Source organism: Panthera uncia (assembly GCF_023721935.1).
Source record: "Panthera uncia isolate 11264 chromosome C1 unlocalized genomic scaffold, Puncia_PCG_1.0 HiC_scaffold_4, whole genome shotgun sequence".
In the NCBI taxonomy this organism is placed as follows: Eukaryota; Metazoa; Chordata; class Mammalia; order Carnivora; family Felidae; genus Panthera; species Panthera uncia.
Genome location: NW_026057585.1, coordinates 23094601 through 23112897, shown reverse-complemented (window position 1 = coordinate 23112897; position 18297 = coordinate 23094601). Strand labels below are relative to the sequence as shown.

Genomic DNA, 18297 nt, shown 5'->3' with positions numbered 1-18297 from the left:
TTACTTCTTCAGCTCCTCCTTCATGGGATATGTGTGAGCCATATAATTGCCAACTGAAGTTTAAGACCACCAGTGTAGGTCCTGCCCAAGAAATGGATTTGCTTACAAATTCTTGAAGTTATCTCTAGCTCTTATGTGTTTCTTAATCACTAGCTTGGGATTCCTCAAGGATAAGGAATATGTATCCTCAGGGTATATACTGTATAAATAGAGTATGTTAAAAAATAAAAGTCAAAGAATTAAAAGGAAAGATACTGACATTACCATTAACTCAATTCAACATGCCTAATGTTAAAATTGTTGCCTTTCCCATAAATTAGATTCTCTTCTGAGTCCTTCATTTTCTGTCAAAAAAATAGTAAGTCAGGCTCCTTTAGAATCATTCTTGGCTTTATTCCCACCTCCTCACTCCAAGCATTAGGTAGTTGCTAAGCCAATCATCAAAGTAATAATATCAATGTATATAATATTAATAACATAAAAGTAATAATATCAATCAACCAAGTTGTAATATTGATCCCTTTCATCCTTTCTTTCCATGTTCCTCACTCCTGGCATGGATTATAATCAAGTAGACATGGGTTGAATTTTGGTTCTACCACTTACAGTTATGTGACAATGGGTAAGTCACTTGACCTTTCTGATTTCATGTTCTCTTTAAAATAAAATATAGATTAAAAAAAAAAAAACCTACCAAACTCTGTGACACTTTAGGAATAATTTATTGAAGGTTTTTGGTGCCTGACAATAATACTTTTAGGATTACTTATATTGTTTTTATATGAAAGGGGATATGGACAAGTGGAGATATATAAATTATATTTTTTATCATTATTATTTTTATCAACAACAAAGTTCTGCTTCTTCTAGTCCAAACCTTCCTCTGCTGTCAGGTAAATAACCATTGCTTTCTAAATGTTATTTTTCTACTCAAAAGACTTTAATGACCCCCCTAGTAAAGCTTGAATTCTTTGGTTTCAAGTGGAATTTTCAGATTCTCATTATCTTTAGACCAGGCATGAGAGCTCTTCTTGATTAGGCATGTGAAATATCTTGACAAACCTACTCAGAGTCAGTAAGAAACCCCATGTGTATGGACAGACAGCCCACCATACCGCAAAATGCCAATGAGTACCATTCACACTGTGTGGACCCTCTTGGAACCCCAAAATTAATATACAGATTGCTTTAAGCTGAAGACATTTGAGATTCAGCAGATAAAGTAGTCCTCTCTGAGTTTTCCCTAGCTGACAAAATACAAAAACTTCTGGGAAATGAGGCGGCCACAGGAAAAAAAAAAGAGCATAAAACTATCATAAATACTTTTCGTGGCCATAAATAAATCAGAAAGACCACCCACACCTGCAAAAACAAACATTATTACAAACTTTCTTACCTCTGGTCTATTCTCCTAAAACCCTATTTATTTCCTAAAGAAATATGCTTATTTTTCCCAGAATATCTTTTCTCTTCCCCTCCTTTTCCCCTATTAAGTTAGACATAAAAGCTTCTAACTATAGCCATTTATTGAGCTAGCTGCTTCTTTTGCTGGCTCCTGTGTGTTTACAAATAAACCTTTTTCTCCCATGAATCTGTCTTTTGTCAGTTTAATTCACAGGCCCCCAGTCACAAACCTAAGAAGGTAAAGGAAATAAATGTTCTTCCTTTCTAACACCAACTGTTGTCCTGAAGTTGGCAAGTATACAGAAAACGAGGCAAAGGGCTTTGCCTGAGACCAGGTGAGGATTTGCTTTTTTTTTGAGACAGGAAGAGGAGGAGGAGGGAGAGGGGGAGAAGGAGGAGATGGAGGGGGCAAGGAAGGAGGAAGAGGACAAGGGGGACAAAAGAAGAAAAAAGGTCAATAGAGAGAACAGAGAGGTAAGCTTCTGTCTATAGTCAACAAAACAGTAGCTAAGACTTGGTTCCATGAAGGTTCTTGGCCAGACAGCCAAAAGAAATTTTAAGAAGATTATGTCTACTATGCTTTTCATTAATTTTTCTTTGCTTTGGTATATATTTATTTTCCATATTCTATTCAAATATCTCAAGGAAATACTAACCTCACTGATGGAATTTGTGAAATTCCATGATAAAAATTTATTTGAAAGCATGGTATAAAACAGAGAAAGCAAGCAGCTTTGCTAAGAAGGTCTGTGTATTTGGAATGTACTCTATCTAAACATAATACTTTTTTAGTGCATAGCATCATCTCTCTGAACTTGCCTCATGAGCCCTTGGTGTTCACCCTAAGCACATGTATCTCACATAACACTAAATAATAACGGTGTTCCAGAAAAAGGGCTGCTTGCTCTCTTGCTTGGTCTAAACATCTAGGACAGTGGTTTTCATGTGGAAGGCAGAGTCAGAGATAAGAATTACATGGATACCTTTTTCCCAAATGCACACACTTTCTCCTGACCTCTCAGCCCAGCACATCATGATTTGGGGAAGAGAGGAACATAGATGTGATACATCACCATGTCCCTTTAAATTATACTCCCACTTTCCCTTCATTGAGAACTATGTCCTAGGAAGCTATGCATGACAGAGTAAGACAGGCATGTTTTTGTACGTGTGGGTACTTGTTACAGATTGCTAAATCACCTGGGAGAAGCTGCTTTCTAATAAAAGGCCATCTGCTGGGGCGCCTGGGTGGCTCAGTCGGTTAAGCGGCCGGCTTCGCCCAGGTCATGATCTCGCGGTCCGTGAGTTCGAGCCCCGCGTCGGGCTCTGTGCTGACAGCTCAGAGCCTGGAGCCTGTTTCAGATTCTGTGTCTCCCTCTCTCTGACCCTCCCCCGTTCATGCTTTGTCTCTCTCTGTCTCAAAAATAAATAAACGCTAAAAAAAAAAAAAAAAAAAAAAAAAAAGGCCATCTGCATGCTTACCAAATATTTATTATTGATGATATAGGCTAAGCAGCTGAGAAAATTCAAGAATTAAGTATAAAGCTCTTGACACTGTGAGGGATAACCCTCATATTGGGAGATGATATCATAACAGATTCAATATATACTTTTGAAGTGTTAAGCACATATTTTTCTCCAGAGAATAGCTCTTGGATTATGTTATTCAATTGCCAATGTAGTACGGCAAATCTTATCTGCAGGCAGTGAATGAGGCTGAAAGAATATGGATACTGGATTGCTATGGACCAGGTTTCTCCATTTAATTATGTAACTTAAAGTTTTAAAATAATTTAATCTTCTCCCCATTTATAAGGAGGATAAGACTATTCTCAAGATTGTTATGATTTAAAAAGATATTATATACTACATATATAATAAACATTTAATAAATGCTCATGACTCACCCCTTATTGATGCCATTATCATAAAATAAAGGTGTATGTGCTAAATTAAAAATACTCTTCTGTTACCTTCTGTTGTCTACTGCCCCATGGCTCAGACACTAAACAAAATTATTGTACTCTACAATAATTATTGTATTGTTATTTTGTGCATGTATATTTGGTTGCTTCCTCCCATTCTGTCTTTTCTTACCTATTATATAAATTTTGGAAAAAAGAAATTGCAAGCATTGTGCATTTTAAAAAGTATAAATGAGAAACAGCTGAATTTTCTGAAAGTTTTTTTAAAAATCTCCCTTTTTAAGGAACATAAGAGTGATGTGCTATATCAAATAGTCAATGGTCTCATTAAAAATAAGACAACAGTCTGACAAATAGTCTGTGAAGCTGGGTCCTCAAGTTTCAGTGGTGTATGTGTGTGTATTTAATTTCATATAATTAGTAAGTAAACAAAGAAATAAGATTTTCAGCTATGACATTGATTCCAATTATCTCATTGTTAATTTAAGAAGCCCACAGGAGGCTTAAGATCCATTAAAAAAATGACCAAATTAGATCCTTAAACACACATACGCATCACTGATAACGTCAATAGTCATGTGAAAGCTGGTTCTCATGCTACTCAAACTAATTGAAATATAGAGGTGGAACCTATATTTTTACATCACAAATAAGGAGTTAACTATCAAAACAAAGGCAACCAAAGGCTATCAGTTATCAGAGAATAAATCCCTTTAGTCTGCATATTCAACTGACAACTCATCAAAATATTTAAGTATATATAAATGAAGTCCGAATACACAGTTACTTGCAGAATTTAAAGAGTACAAATGCTCTGATTTGTTTTTAAGAAAAAAATTCCTAAGCAAGAACAGGCCATTTTCTAAGTCCCCTTGTCACAATTAAATTTTCTTAGGTATTACTTTCAGCCTTTTGCAGAGACATTTTTATTTACATATTTATTTTCTGTTACTCAGTTGATCTGCGTCTCTAATTGCACCAGCTGCATAACAGGGACTAACCAGTGTGAGAGGTTTCCTGGTAGACTTGAAGTTAGGATAAAGCCTGCATTTGCAATAACTGCCACTGCCATGTGGCTTCTGACCCTTCACATTAAGCCATGCATCATGAAAATTTTCCCTGGGTGAATAAAATAAGTCACTTTTACAGAAAAGTCACAGAGGCCAATACAATGACAGCAGAAAAGTGTGACTCATACTTGATTCTGTTGCTCTAGCTATAAGGTCTAAAAGTTAGTTTAAATATCTTGTTGATTATTGCCTGCTTTGACTTTAAGGGGTCAATCCCCTTAAAGCCATAGATCCCAGCAATGGGCCTCCTAACATAAAATGCTTATCATAAACCCCATGCTTCACTTTTCCTTTTCAATTTGAAAACTGAATTTTAGCTTTCCTGTCTTTCTTAGATGAAGGGTATGACTGCCTGGCTGACACACGAATGGAATGTAAAAGATATAGGGCACTGCTTAGCCTGTCCCCAGTCTCACTCTGGGGACAAAACAAATGATCTTTCCTTTGGACACAACTGATTGGATGGGGGATGAATGCCTAATCAGGCCTAAACCACTGACCAATCAGCCAGATCCTTTATGCAGTCAGTAGTGGGAAATTTGTATTGCAGAGGGTTAAAGACTCCTTTTGGAGACATGTACAATAAATACACGTAAAGGTGCAGGAAATGGCAGGCAATGGAGACAGCAAAACCAAAAGGAGAAAGTTCAAATATAAAAGTGTTTTTGGCCACCAAGGAATAAAGAACTTTACTTCTATGTCTGAAGCTTTCCAGTTCCAACAAAGCCTGGCAGAATTACATTTCCTGTATTCTGTATAAATCACCCTTTACTTGAGCTAGCTATGGTGACTTTCTGCAAAGAAGGCTACCACTGAGAATAGCAGTAGATGTACTTATAGAGTATTTACTGATCCTTTATATGATCTATGAGGGAAATTTAACTAGAACATGCCAAGCACCTCCTTCTCTAACAAAAGAAAGAAAGAAAGAAAGAAAGAAAGAAAGAAAGAAAGAAAGAAAGAGAGAGAGAGAGAGAGAGAAAGAAACAAAGAAAGAAAGAAAGAAAGAAAGAAAAAGGAATTTTATATAACTACCAAAAGGTCATGTTAAAAATTCTTCTCATTGCCGAGTGGCTCAATAGGTTGAGCATCTGCTTCCTGATTTTTTGGCTCAGGTCATGATCTCAGCTCAGGTCATAATCTCACAGTTCCTAGGTTTGAGGCCTGCCTCCAGCTCTGGGCTGACAGCACTGGAGCATCCTTGAGATTCTCTCTCCCTCTCTCTCTGCCCTTCCTCCACTCACACGGCCTCTCTCTCTCAAAAATAACTAACCAAAAAAGACTTCTTGGGGTACCTGGTTGGCTCAGACAGTTAAACGTCCGACTTCAGCTCAGGTCACGATCTCAGCGTTTGTGAGTTCAAGCCCCACATCTGGCTCTGTGCTGACAGCTCAGAGCCTGGAGCCTGCTTCAGATTCTGTGTCTCCCTCTCTCTCTGCCCCCTCCCACTCGTGCGTGATCTCTCTCACTCTCTCAAAAATAAACAAACATTAAAAAAATAAAAAAAAATTCTTCCCATTGCTTTCTACACTTAGTTATCAGGACTCTACATGTTGCAAATATTTTTGTATGTATATTGGATAGTAATGCACTATAAAGTGAAACCACATATTTTTAAAGGAAAATATCTCTAAATTACATTTTGGAGTATGTAATATATTCACATATTCAAATATAAAATATAAAAAGATATATTGTGAAAAGTCTCCCTTCATTGTTGTCTCCCCTGTTTTAAATTTTCTGGATAGTATTATATGTATGATTTTTTCTGCATACACAAATATTCATATTGCCCCCTTTTTTATACAAATGGCAGCATATACTGTTTTATACTCTTTTCACTTTTTTCATCCATCTCAAGATTTTTTTCTCATCACTATACAAAGATCTTCAATATTTTTAAAAACTTCATAGTGTTCTACTGTGTAAATATACCATAATTCATCTGTCAACTACTAGCTAGTCTCTTCTGATGAGCATTTATGTTGTTTCCATTACTTTGCTACTACAAACAATGCTGCAGTTAATAAGCTAGTAGACACATGATTTCATGTGTGTAAAATAATTTCCCAGAAGTGGACTTGATGGTTTTACATAAGCATTGTATGAGAGTGTCTGTTTCCTTACAGCCTCATCAACAATCTGCCAGTCTGAGAGATAAAATGGTAACTTAGCAGAGTGTTATTTTGCATTTCTTTTATTATGAGTGAAGCTTAGCATTTTTTCAACTCTTCAAGGGTCATTTTTATTTCCTTTCCTGTGAAATGTGCTATTCTACCTTAGTGTAGGATGTGAAACATGGATCCAACTTTATTGAAGAGGATATATAACAATTATATCATACTATGTAATGAATAATTTGTTTTTCCACAATCCTTTGGAATGCCAAATATACTACATTTCGGTGTGCATTTGTGTCTATTAATGGGTTTTTCTAATCTGTTCTATTCATCTATCTATTTATGCATTAATACCATAGTATTTTAATTGATAAAGCTTACTGATATTTTAGGTTTATTCCAAGATATTTTAATTTTTGCCTCTCTTATAAATATGTTCTTTCCTTCTGCTCCATCTTCAAATGAGTTATTGTTTACATAGATATAATCTATTGGGGGCAACTGGGTGGGTCAGTCAGTTAAGTTTCCGACTTCAGATCACATCATGCTCTCACAGTTTGCAAGTTTGGGCACCGCATCAGGCTCTCTGCTGTCAGTGCAAAGCCCACTTGAGATCCTCCGTCCCCTAGCTCTCTGCCCCTCCCCCACTGGGTCTCTTTCTCTCTCAAAATAAATAAATAAACATAAAAACTTTTGAAAAATCAATAAGTAAAAATCTATTGATATCAGTATACTAATTGGGAGCCCCAATCTTACTGAATTTTTTTGTTTGTGGAAGCTTATCAAATGATTTTCTTTAACATTCATCTACAATTAAATACTGTTTCTCAACTAATACAATTCTTAAACTTTTTTTTAATGCCTGTTTATTTTTGAGAGAGACAGAGACAGAGCACAAGTGGGGGAGGTACAGAAAAAGAAGGAGACACAGAATCTCCAGGCTCTGAGCTATCAGCACAAAGCCCAACAAGGGGCTCAAACCCACCAGCTGTGAGATCATGACCTGAGCTGAAGCTTGACCTACTGAGCCACCCAGCCACCACTCAACTAATACAATTCTTATACTGTTAGCTTCTTCCTTTTCCCTAAGTGCTCTGACTATTCCTTCCAAAAATGTGAAGTAATAATGATGATAATGGACACCTTTGCCTTGGTCCTAAGTTTACTGTAAGAATACCGTTTCTCCACAGTATACACACATATACATATATACACATATTTGTATTAAGAATATATCCATCTTATCCTACTTACAGTGTTTATCTTTGAAAATCAGTAATAACTCCTGAACTTTGCCAATGACTTCCCAATATTGATGGAAATGATCATATATTCTCCTTAGGCTTATAATATGGTATATCACTAGTTTTCCTAATGTTGAACCACCCTTATATTCTGTAATAAACCTCCCTTTTCCTATTGTATTTTTCTTTAAATGTGTTGGTGGAGTCTGCATGTTAAATTTTACTTAGTATTTTTGCATTAATATTTAGAAGTGAGATTGGTAAGACTGGTACATAGGGTTGTTTTTTCCTTTCTTTTTTGAGCAAAATTGGGTGATTTTCTTCATGTTTTGCATAAAAGTTATGAACACTGTAAGAAAAACTTTAGAAGTGTTTCTTATTTTCTAAGCAGTTTAAATAGCACTGGAATTGTTTGCTCTCATGAGAATTTTTGGACCTGGTAATTTGAGGAGGGAAACTCTGAAGGTATTTTCATGTTTCTATGTGGAAATAAATCACCCCCCCCCCCACCAAACCCCAAGAGCAAGCCCAAGCCGGGCAAGGGGCAGAGGGAGAAAAGGAATCCATGCCCAGCACAGAGCTCGATGCGGGCTCAATCTCACAACCATGTGATCATGACCTGGGCTGAAATCAAGAGTCAGATGCTCAACTGACTGAGACACCCAGGTACCCCCAGTCCACTCTCTTTTTGAGGTAGGTTTTTTTAAACATTATTTTACTGAAGAATTATCCATTTCAGGGGCACCTGGGTGGCTCAGGTGGTTAAGCGTCCAACTTGGGCTCAGGTCATGACCTCACGGTTCTTGAGTTCGAGTTGCGCTCTGGCTCTCTGCTGTCACCCCAGAACCCATTTCACATCCTCTGTCCCCCTCTCTCTCTGCCCCTCCTCTTCTCATGCAAACACATACGTGTGTTTTCTCTCTGTCTTTCAAAAATAAACATTAAAAAAAATATATATCCATTTCAAATGTATTTGCCCTGAGTTTTATAAATAATTGTTTTATGATTCACTTAATCTTTTTTTGTTGTTTATGGTTACTTAGTTCATATTTTGTGTAGTTGCACTTGTTCACTTTTTCCTCTTTTCCTAATTTCTTATTTGGTTCTACATTCAAGGTTAGCTATTAGATTTATTTTTTTAATTCAGTTTTTCTGTTTTCGAACTCATTAATGAGTTTATCTTTATTAATTACTTTCTAGGGTTCCTGGACCCAGTTCCAACATTGGCAAAGAGGGAAGGTTATTCCCTATCTACAACACTAAACAATTCTCAGACACCCAACTTAATTCTGACACTATCTTCCCAGAGATCAGACTCCAGATTCCATATGTTAAGGGTTCAGGCCTACAAGCTACCTTCTATCCCCCACTTTGGCTGTTACCTGTGCTTCTGACAGACTACAGATTGGAAGTTCCAACAACCCCCCCTCCTTTGGTTTCAGACACCAGTCACAAGTCTAAGCTGTCACTTATACTTCTGACCAACCGGCTATAAATTAGAGGTTCCTGGGACCCCTTCCTGAGATTCAATTAATTTGCTAGAACAGCTCACAGAATTCAGAGATAATATTTTACCTGCTAGATCACCAGCTTATTATAAAGAGACAGAACTCAAGAACACACAAATGAAGAGACACATAGGGTAAGCATGGGTGGGAAGGGTGCAGGGCTTCCATGGCTTCTCCATGTGGCCACTTTCCCTACATCTCCACATGTTTACCAACCCCAAAGCTCTCTGGACCAGTTCTTTGGGTTTTTATGGAGACTTCATTACATAGACATGACTGACTTAAGTCATTGGCATTGGCTGATTCAACCTCTAGCCCTTCTCCCCTTCCAGAGGTCACAGGGTAGGACTGAAATTTCCAACCTTCAAATCTCAAGGTTGATTCTTCTGGTAACCAGCCCCCATTCAGGTTATCTATGGGCTTTCCAAAAGTCACTTCATTAACATAACAAAAGATACCTTTATCACCCTCATCACAGGAAATTCCAAGGGTTATAGGACTGTTAGCCAGGAACAATGGTTGTTCTGACTGTTAGCCCGGCCCAATATATATGAAATACACTTTGGCCATCTTAATGACCAAATATATATTTGTTACAAATCACAAAATTGAAAATTATTTATTTTTTCCCAAATTAAATTACTCCTTTTGACTTAAATTTCTGGGTCAGATGTTTAAATCTTTGTTTTTTACTCTTTCTTTTTGTTGATAAAGGTATTTAAAGTAATTTTTCCATTTCATCCCTGATTTAATTGTATCCCACAAAATTTTATCTCATTTTATTTTTTAAAATTTTTATTTTTTTTAAAGTTTATTTATTTATTTTGAGAGAGAGAGGGAGAGAAAGAATCTCAAGCAGGCTCTGCACTGACAAAGCCTGATGTGGGGCTTGAACTCACAAACCACAAGATCATTACCTGAGCTGCAGTTGGACGCTTAACCAACTGAGCCACCCAGGTGCCCCTAAAATGTTTATTTTTGAGAGAGAGAAAGCACACACGGGAGGGGTAGGGGTGGGTGGGTGTAAAGGATCTGAAGAAGCAGTCTCCGTGCTGACAGCAGTGAGCTCTATGTGGGGCTCAAATTCACCAATCGTGAGATCACAACCTGAACCTTTAGAAATAAGCCCAAAACCCAATCAAAGGAGGGACTCAGAGACTCAGAGCATAGTGAATTGAGGTTTTCATCAACGTTGTTGCAAGAGCAGGTGTCTGATGGCCGGGCACATTGGGAGCAGGTATAGCAGACAACTTATTTCCTAGCCTGCAAGTCCCTCCCCTGGTTCCTCATTGGCTGCGTACTACAGAGGTTACAGCATTACCAGAAATTCACCTATGCCCATGCAAGGCAAAAACTAGTCTGATTGGAACAAATGTACATTCCCTGAGGTGATGCAGAGACTTTTAGTCTGTCCTCCCTTTGTTCTTTGATGCATGCTCACTGCAAAGCCCACGAAAATAAGCCCTGTGAAAGGGACAGGGGAAGAAGAACCAGGAAGTGAAGTGTCTAAGGGTTTGGGACTCCATTGCTGGGCAGGGGGTGGGGGTTAATACATATTTCCAGTAGGCTGTTGGAGTTTTCAGTTAAGCAAGGAAAGGAGGCTAGATCAACCCATGTCATAATGGATTAACCTATTATTGTTAACTAGATAGCACAGCTTTGCTTTGCTATCTCTAAAAATGAATTATTTTCCTTAGTTCTCACAAACCAAAGTTAGACACTCAACTGACTTGGTCGGTCACACCAGGAACCTCCACAAAATTTTACATGTAGAGTTTTGATGTCTCCCTTTTTCTACCGATACAGTTATTTTGGTTTGTATTTCTGTTTGATCCCAAAGTATATAGTTTAAAGTAATTTCTTCCTCTATATTTCCCATTTGGAGGGTTTTGTTGTTGTTGCTTGGTGATTTTATTTTATTTTTTTACTTTATTGTGATCAGATAATCAATACCAACATATTGGTATTGATTGGTATTATGTTTACTTTTGAAAATGTATTGAGACTTTTTGGCTTAATAATGCTTACATATAACAATATGTACTTACATATAATGCTATGTATAAATTATAAAATATAAAAATATATAGGATTATATATAAAATATGCAAAAATAATGTATGGGTGCTGTAAAGGAATATATGGTTTCAATTTCAGGGTACAGAGTTTTGCTTACACATTTTAGCAACTGATTTTTAAATTATTTAAGTCTATCTCACTTTTTGTCAACTTCTGCTTGGAATGAGTGTGTTGTTTTAAGTTTCCAATAGTACTGTGTCTATTGGATATTTGCTGCTATCAGTGCATAGATTTTCAGCACTACTACATCTTCATTGTGATTTTCAAGCATTTAGTGTTAAAAAGTACCCCCCCTTTTTTTTCTAAATTGCTTCTGAACTTGGGGTGCCTGCGTGGCTCAGTTGGTTAAGTGTCTGACTTTGGCTCAGGTCATGATCTCCCAGTTCATGAGTTGGAACTCTGCCACTCCTGTTCATGAGTTGGAGTTCGGAGCCTGCTTCAGAGTCTGTGTCTCCCTTGGTCCCTACCCCTCCCCTGCTTTTGCTTTCTCTCTCTCTCTCTCTCTCAAAAACAAATAAACATTAAAAAAAAATTAATTGATTTTGAAATGAAGTTTACCTTACCTGTTACTAACATCACGACCCTTGCTCTACTTTTGCTTTAATTTACCTGGTACAACATTACCATCCTTTTATTTCAACCTGTCTAAACCACTTTGCTTGAGATGTATCTATTGAATATAACATAGAATTGGGTTTGAGATGAAATCTCAAGGATTTGTTTTTGTTTTGTGCTTTTAACGATAAGTCAATATTGTTGGTCAGGTCATTCATACTATTTCATGCTCTTTTATCTAGTTTTTTCATATTTTCCCACTTGGTCTAATGCTTTTTAAAAACGTTAAATGGGTATTTCTTTTGTTATTTTTATAAGAATAATATAATACCCTCAATGTGCTAATTCTTTAGATAGCATATAAAAAAACCCAAACGTGATAATATTTCTCCCTTCAACACTCTTTCTCTACCACTGGCTTTTAGTCAATATTATTTTCATTCTTATGTTTTTTCCGTTACATTATTCAAAGTGCTTATACTTCTATTGAGTGACTTGGTCAGCTTTAAATGATTACCTAGTTATTCAAAATAAAGCTCCACATTCTTTCTACTTCCTCGTTTCTGCTGTTATTATCATTTTGGCATTATCAAAGCATGCACCATATTGCATTGTATTTTGTCACCATAATCCCCACATTTGCTTTAGACTTAATTTTTCAGCTATATATGTGTAGTGCTCACTAACGCTTTTGGTAGGGCTTCTAGCATCTTCTCTAATTGGTGGAAGTTTGTTCCTGACTTCTTGAATGTCAAAAATTGTTTGTCTGTAGACCTTATACCTGAGATACAGTTTAGCTGAATATAAAATACTGGCTCACACTTTCTTTCCTGCTGCTGAAAAGTATGGAGCCAGTCTAATATTTTCTGTGGCCTGATCTTTGCCCCTATATGTCCAAAGAAATTTTTATTCTTTAAAATCTAGTAATTTTCCTAGGATATTTCAGGACATTTCCTAGGGCATTCCAGGGCAATTTTTCCTGGCAGAACTTTCAAAATATAATTTCCAATCTTTTATTTCATGCACAGATTTTGTCTTAAAATATTTGCTTCAAATATTTGTTCTGTTCCATGGAAGGGAGAGACTTTCCTTCCAAGAGACTCCAATTATATGTATGCTAGATCTCATTTTGAGTGTTCCCTATAGTTATTATTTTCTCTTTCTACTTTTTCCCTTTATCTGAGTCATTTTTTTCACTCCCTAATCTCTGTATTAAATGTCCCTTACAGTGTTTTTAAATCTTTATTCATTTTCATGCTTCTTCCATTTTGTCTTTATTTTAATAATTATGTTGTTTTTTGTTTATATCTTTCTTATATTCTGCCAACTCATTTTCCAGCTCCTATTTTTCTATCTTGGTTCTGGCATTTATGCTTTATGGGTTTTACTCATATAGATGATACTATGCTAAATTTTCTTGTTTTAAATAAATATCAAAATGTTTATTCATTATTTTTATATGTTTGATAGCAACATTTTTTCTGGGGAATGTAATTCATCTGTTGGTAAATTTAGTTGCTTTTCTCCACAGTTTTTCTTATAGTATTTTTGTTTTAATGCCACAATAATATCATATTATTCATTACCTAATGAGTTGACTTTAGTTAGATTGGTTATTTATACGTTGTCCCTGAAGAGCTGGTTATAATGAGGGACAGACAAGAGAAGACAGCCTTCTAAGATTACTAACCCAAAGGTTCTTTCCTTTTTGGCTGCCAGATAGACTGTTTCCTACAAATATGGCTCATTTTGTGTTGGATTCTTTGAATAGTTTCATCCGCTTTGTTTTTCTGAATAAAATCTGGTACAGGAAAGTTTTTTGTTTCCCTTTTCTACTTGTTTATTCCAGTTTCCACACTTATTAATGCCAAGAAGGGCAAAGTACTATGCCACCTGAGATTTACCATTTATGGGCTTCTTAAGACTCTATAATACTTGTTTTCATTTTCTCCCCTATACTTTTTGTCTGATTGAAGCAGCTCTTGGCAGCTCCTAATTTACTTTGGAATATACCAGTTATGTTTCCTTTCTGATTTTACTGGAAGAAATGAGTTTGAATGATTTTGCTATTATTGTTGTCTTTAAGGAGAAGTAAGAACTAACTTCCTAGAAAATATACATTTAAAAAAATTTTTTTAACGTTTATTTATTTTTGAGACAGGGAGAGACAGAGCATGAACAGGGGAGGGTCAGAGAGAGGGAGACACAGAATATAAAGCAGGCTCCAGGCTCTGAGCTGTCAGCACAGAGCCCGATGCGGGGCTAGAACTCACGGACTGCAAGATCATGACCTGAGCCGAAGTCGGCCGCCTAACCGACTGAGCCACCCAGGCGCCCCAGAAAATATACATTTAAACATTTTGGTGTCCTTTTCACAAAAAGAAAATTAAATTTACATATATTATTCCTAAATTTTAGCATTATTTTATACATTTCATGTTAAGTAAATGTTTTATTTGGTATCCCAAAATGATGGGAAATAAATACAGAGCCCAAATATTTATCTGATTAGAAATGAAAGACAAATTTTCTGGAGCTGAGATACCATGTAGAGGACCATGAAGAAAACTGTATAATATACAGTTTTTATTCTAATATAATATATACCTATATAGCATGGGTGTCTTAAAGGTATATAACTTTAAATCCAGTATTACACAGGTTCAAAGATAAAAATTTACATATTAAAATACTAAACAGAACACTGAGCATAACTGCATTCAACATTTATAATTTCTCTGAATGAGTCAAAGAAAGATTATTTTAAACTACTTGTTACCAGACCATATTATATCTGCATAGTAAAATTTGTATAAGTATATAACTTCCTAGAATAAATATATATAAATTAACTTTGTATTTGAGGTTTCTTCTAATAAAATATTAAAATCATTACATTGCAAAGTATTACATCATAACCAAAATTATGTCCAGTAAGGAATTAACAAAACAAAAATCTCCTTTGAATCTCCTCTATTTTTTTCTAACTCATGCATTTGATTTTTGCTGATTAGTGATGATTCAACTATGTCCTTTCTTTTTCATTCATCTTCTCATCTTCATTCCTGCTGTTACTACCAAATAAAATTTTCATTATCTTTCACCTTGACTATGGCCTTATAGAAACATAGAGTTATTGTTAAAAGGAACTTTGCAATCATAACTAGACTACTGAATATCAAGTCTGGATTTAAGTGCAGGTGTTACTAGGTGATAGTTTGAGACTATCAAGGTTTTTCTGGTTTTGCAGTAATAGACGTAAGGAATCTAGGTGGAGGGATTCATTATGGAATCAATCAAGTTATAGCCATCATTCAAAAACCCAGCCTTTGGATAGGGCCATAGAAATCAGTCTGGCATTTAGAGTGAATGTCTGAGGCACTGTAGGCAAACTGATCTAAAACTAATGTAAAAGTGGGTCAGGACTATGTTAAAATAATAAAAAGAGAAATTAGGGAGCTCGTATTTAAAAGTTATTTGGTGTCTGTGTATCATCTCAACAGTTATTATGTCTTGTGTTTAACAGGAAACCAGATACTTGGGGAATAAACTTTTATTTTCTGTTATATGATTATGGTTAAGATTAGTGTTTTGAGAATGAAGTTCAGAACATAATTACTGAAAGTACTCATATAAAGAGAAAGCAGCTAGAAGTAGAATTAGAACAAGAGATTATGTTGATTTATATCATAAAGATGCATAGTTTTATTCACTATTAAAGACCAGGAATAAGATATAGTAATAGCTAACACATGTTAAGGATTTTTTTTTATGCCAGGCCAAGTACTATTCTAAGCATTTTACCTGTATCAAATCATTTAATCTTCTCTATGAGCCAATTAGATAATTGCATTATTTTTCAGACTTGAAGTTAGGTAGACTGAAACAGTCATTGAGTAACGTGCTTAATAAAAAACTGGTTTTAAACCCAGGAACAACAGCTCTGGAATCTTCAATCATAATCATTTGGAATATAAGATTGTTTGAAACTATGTGTAAGTATATACCTTCTGTAGGAATGCTGACTAGTGACTCTCTCTTTGGCTCTCCACCTTTTTCATGTCCATGCAATGATCTCCCAAGGAGCCATCTCTTTCAGGTCCCTTGGAGGTTGATGTATGCCCTGAAGGAAGGCTTGTTCTGATCTTCCCTAAAGTTGTTTAGATAACTAGAAGAGATAACACAGTTTCTTCCCCTCTCTCCCCTCTGGCACACAGATAGCACCAGGAAGTCTCTTAAATGTTAAAACCCTAACCTGACCACAATGACCTATGCACATCCCCTCACTCTATAAAATCTGTGCATTAAGGTTTGGACTTTGTGGAAAATAGATACACAGAGCTTCGACTGTTGTCCACCTGATCTCCTCTGTCAGCAAGTTACCCTGTGTAAATAGTATGGAGTGGCTTGCTTCACTTTTTGGTCTCAAAGTGCCTTCTCAGTTTGGAGGATTCTTTACTGTCCCTCCTCCATCTTCTAACATTTCTGCTATCCATTTCAGTCAGATAAGAATCATTATAGAACAATTTTCCAGTAAGAAAATTTCAAGGTCATAAGAATCTATCCCATCCTTGTATACATGCCCCTTTCCAGATGACTTTGCCATTCCTCTCCTCAAGATTTAAGGGGAGTCTATTACTCTGTCTTTCTTGAATCTGGGATTATTTTGTGAATTGCCATTAGCAACACAACGGGGTGTGAAAGTAGCACTAAGCTACTAAGCTTTGGCTTCTAAGCTTCTAAGCTTTGGCTTGAAGAGGCTTGAAGCTTGTACGCTCTTGGTTTAAGGCCACCTTGTGAACAAGCATAGGCTAGCCTCCTTGAGGATGAGACACATGTTAAAAGAGACACCACAGGTGTCTTTTTCCAAAGATCCAGTTTTCCCAACTGAGGCCTGAGATCCTGGGTCTCCAGCCCCTAAGCAACTCCCAACTGATTCTGATGCAGGTAAGAACATCTGACACCAGGGGTAGCAGGACTTCCAGCTCAGCCCAGAACAAATTGTCAACCTGCAGAATCATGAGCAAATAATTTAATATTTACTACCTACCATCTAAACTGTCTCCTTCAAGTGTTATGCTAAGTGAAATAAGTCATACAGAGAAAGACAGATACCATATGTTTTCAATCTTATGTGGATCCTGAGAAACTTAACAGAAGACCATGGGGGAGGGAAAGGAAAAAAAAAAAAGGTTAGAGAGGGAGGGATCCAAAACATAAGAGACTCTTAAAAACAGAACAAGCTGAGGGTTGATGGGGGTGGGAGGGAGGGGAGGATACGTGATGGGTATTGAGGAGGGCACCTGTTGGGATGAGCACTGGGTGTTGTATGGAGACCAATTTGACAATAAATTTCATACTTACAAAAGAAAAAAAAATAAATTTTAAGCAAAAGAAAAAAAAAGAGGAAAAAAACCTGTCTCCTTCAAAAGCACATAGGTATCCTTTTGCATATATTAATTTTTCTCATACTTTTATTACAAAGTAACATAAATTATGTCTCTGTCCTTTGTTACCCTGAGATTCTTTCCTAGGACAAGTATAGGAAAGCGTCAGCTTTCAAATTTTCATCCACTATGAGTGGTTCTCAATATTGACAATTAGCTTCTAGTTGTATAAATCACCAAGTGCCACCTTCTATCCCCACAGATAGCCTAAAAAAATGTCCCCACAATCCTAAATTCAAGGTACAAAATCTAGGAGAAAAGTAATCAATCTTAAGGAGTTATTGGTCGGTGTTCAAATTTTCTCATGAAAACCTCAAGTAAGGACATGGAGTCTACTTATCGCTCTGGGTCTGAAGCTGCACTCAATTTTATGGGAGGTGAACACACCAGTCAGAGTGGCCAAAATGAACAAATCAGGAGACTAGAGATGTTGGAGAGGATGTGGAGAAACGGGAACCCTCTTGTACTGTTGGTGGGAAACTGGTGCAGCTGCTCTGGAAAACAGTGTGGAGGTTCCTCAGAAAATTAGAAATAGACCTACCCTATGACCCAGCAATAGCACTGTTAGGAATTTACCCAAGGGATACAGGAGTGCTGATGCATAGGGGCACTTGTATCCCAATGTTTATAGCAGCACTCTCAACAATAGCCAAATTATGGAAAGAGCCTAAATGTCCATCAACTGATAAATGGATAAAGAAATTGTGGTTTATATACACAATGGAGTACTACGTGGCAATGAGAAAGAATGAAATATGGCCCTTTGTAGCAACGTGGATGGAACTGGAGAGTGTTATGCTAAGTGAAATAAGCCATACAGAGAAAGACAGATACCATATGTTTTCACTCTTATGTGGATCCTGAGAAACTTAACAGAAACCCATGGGGAAGGGGAAGGAAAAAAAAAAAAAAAAGAGGTTAGAGTGGGAGAGAGCCAAAGCATAA

The 18297-nt window shown here is 36.5% G+C and overlaps 1 protein-coding gene across 3 annotated transcripts in view; it reads right to left on the bottom strand.

Moving 5' to 3' along the window:
- DPYD (dihydropyrimidine dehydrogenase) overlaps positions 1–18297 on the bottom strand; it is an 848382-nt gene that overhangs the window by 516936 nt on the left and 313149 nt on the right. The window lies entirely within an intron of this gene.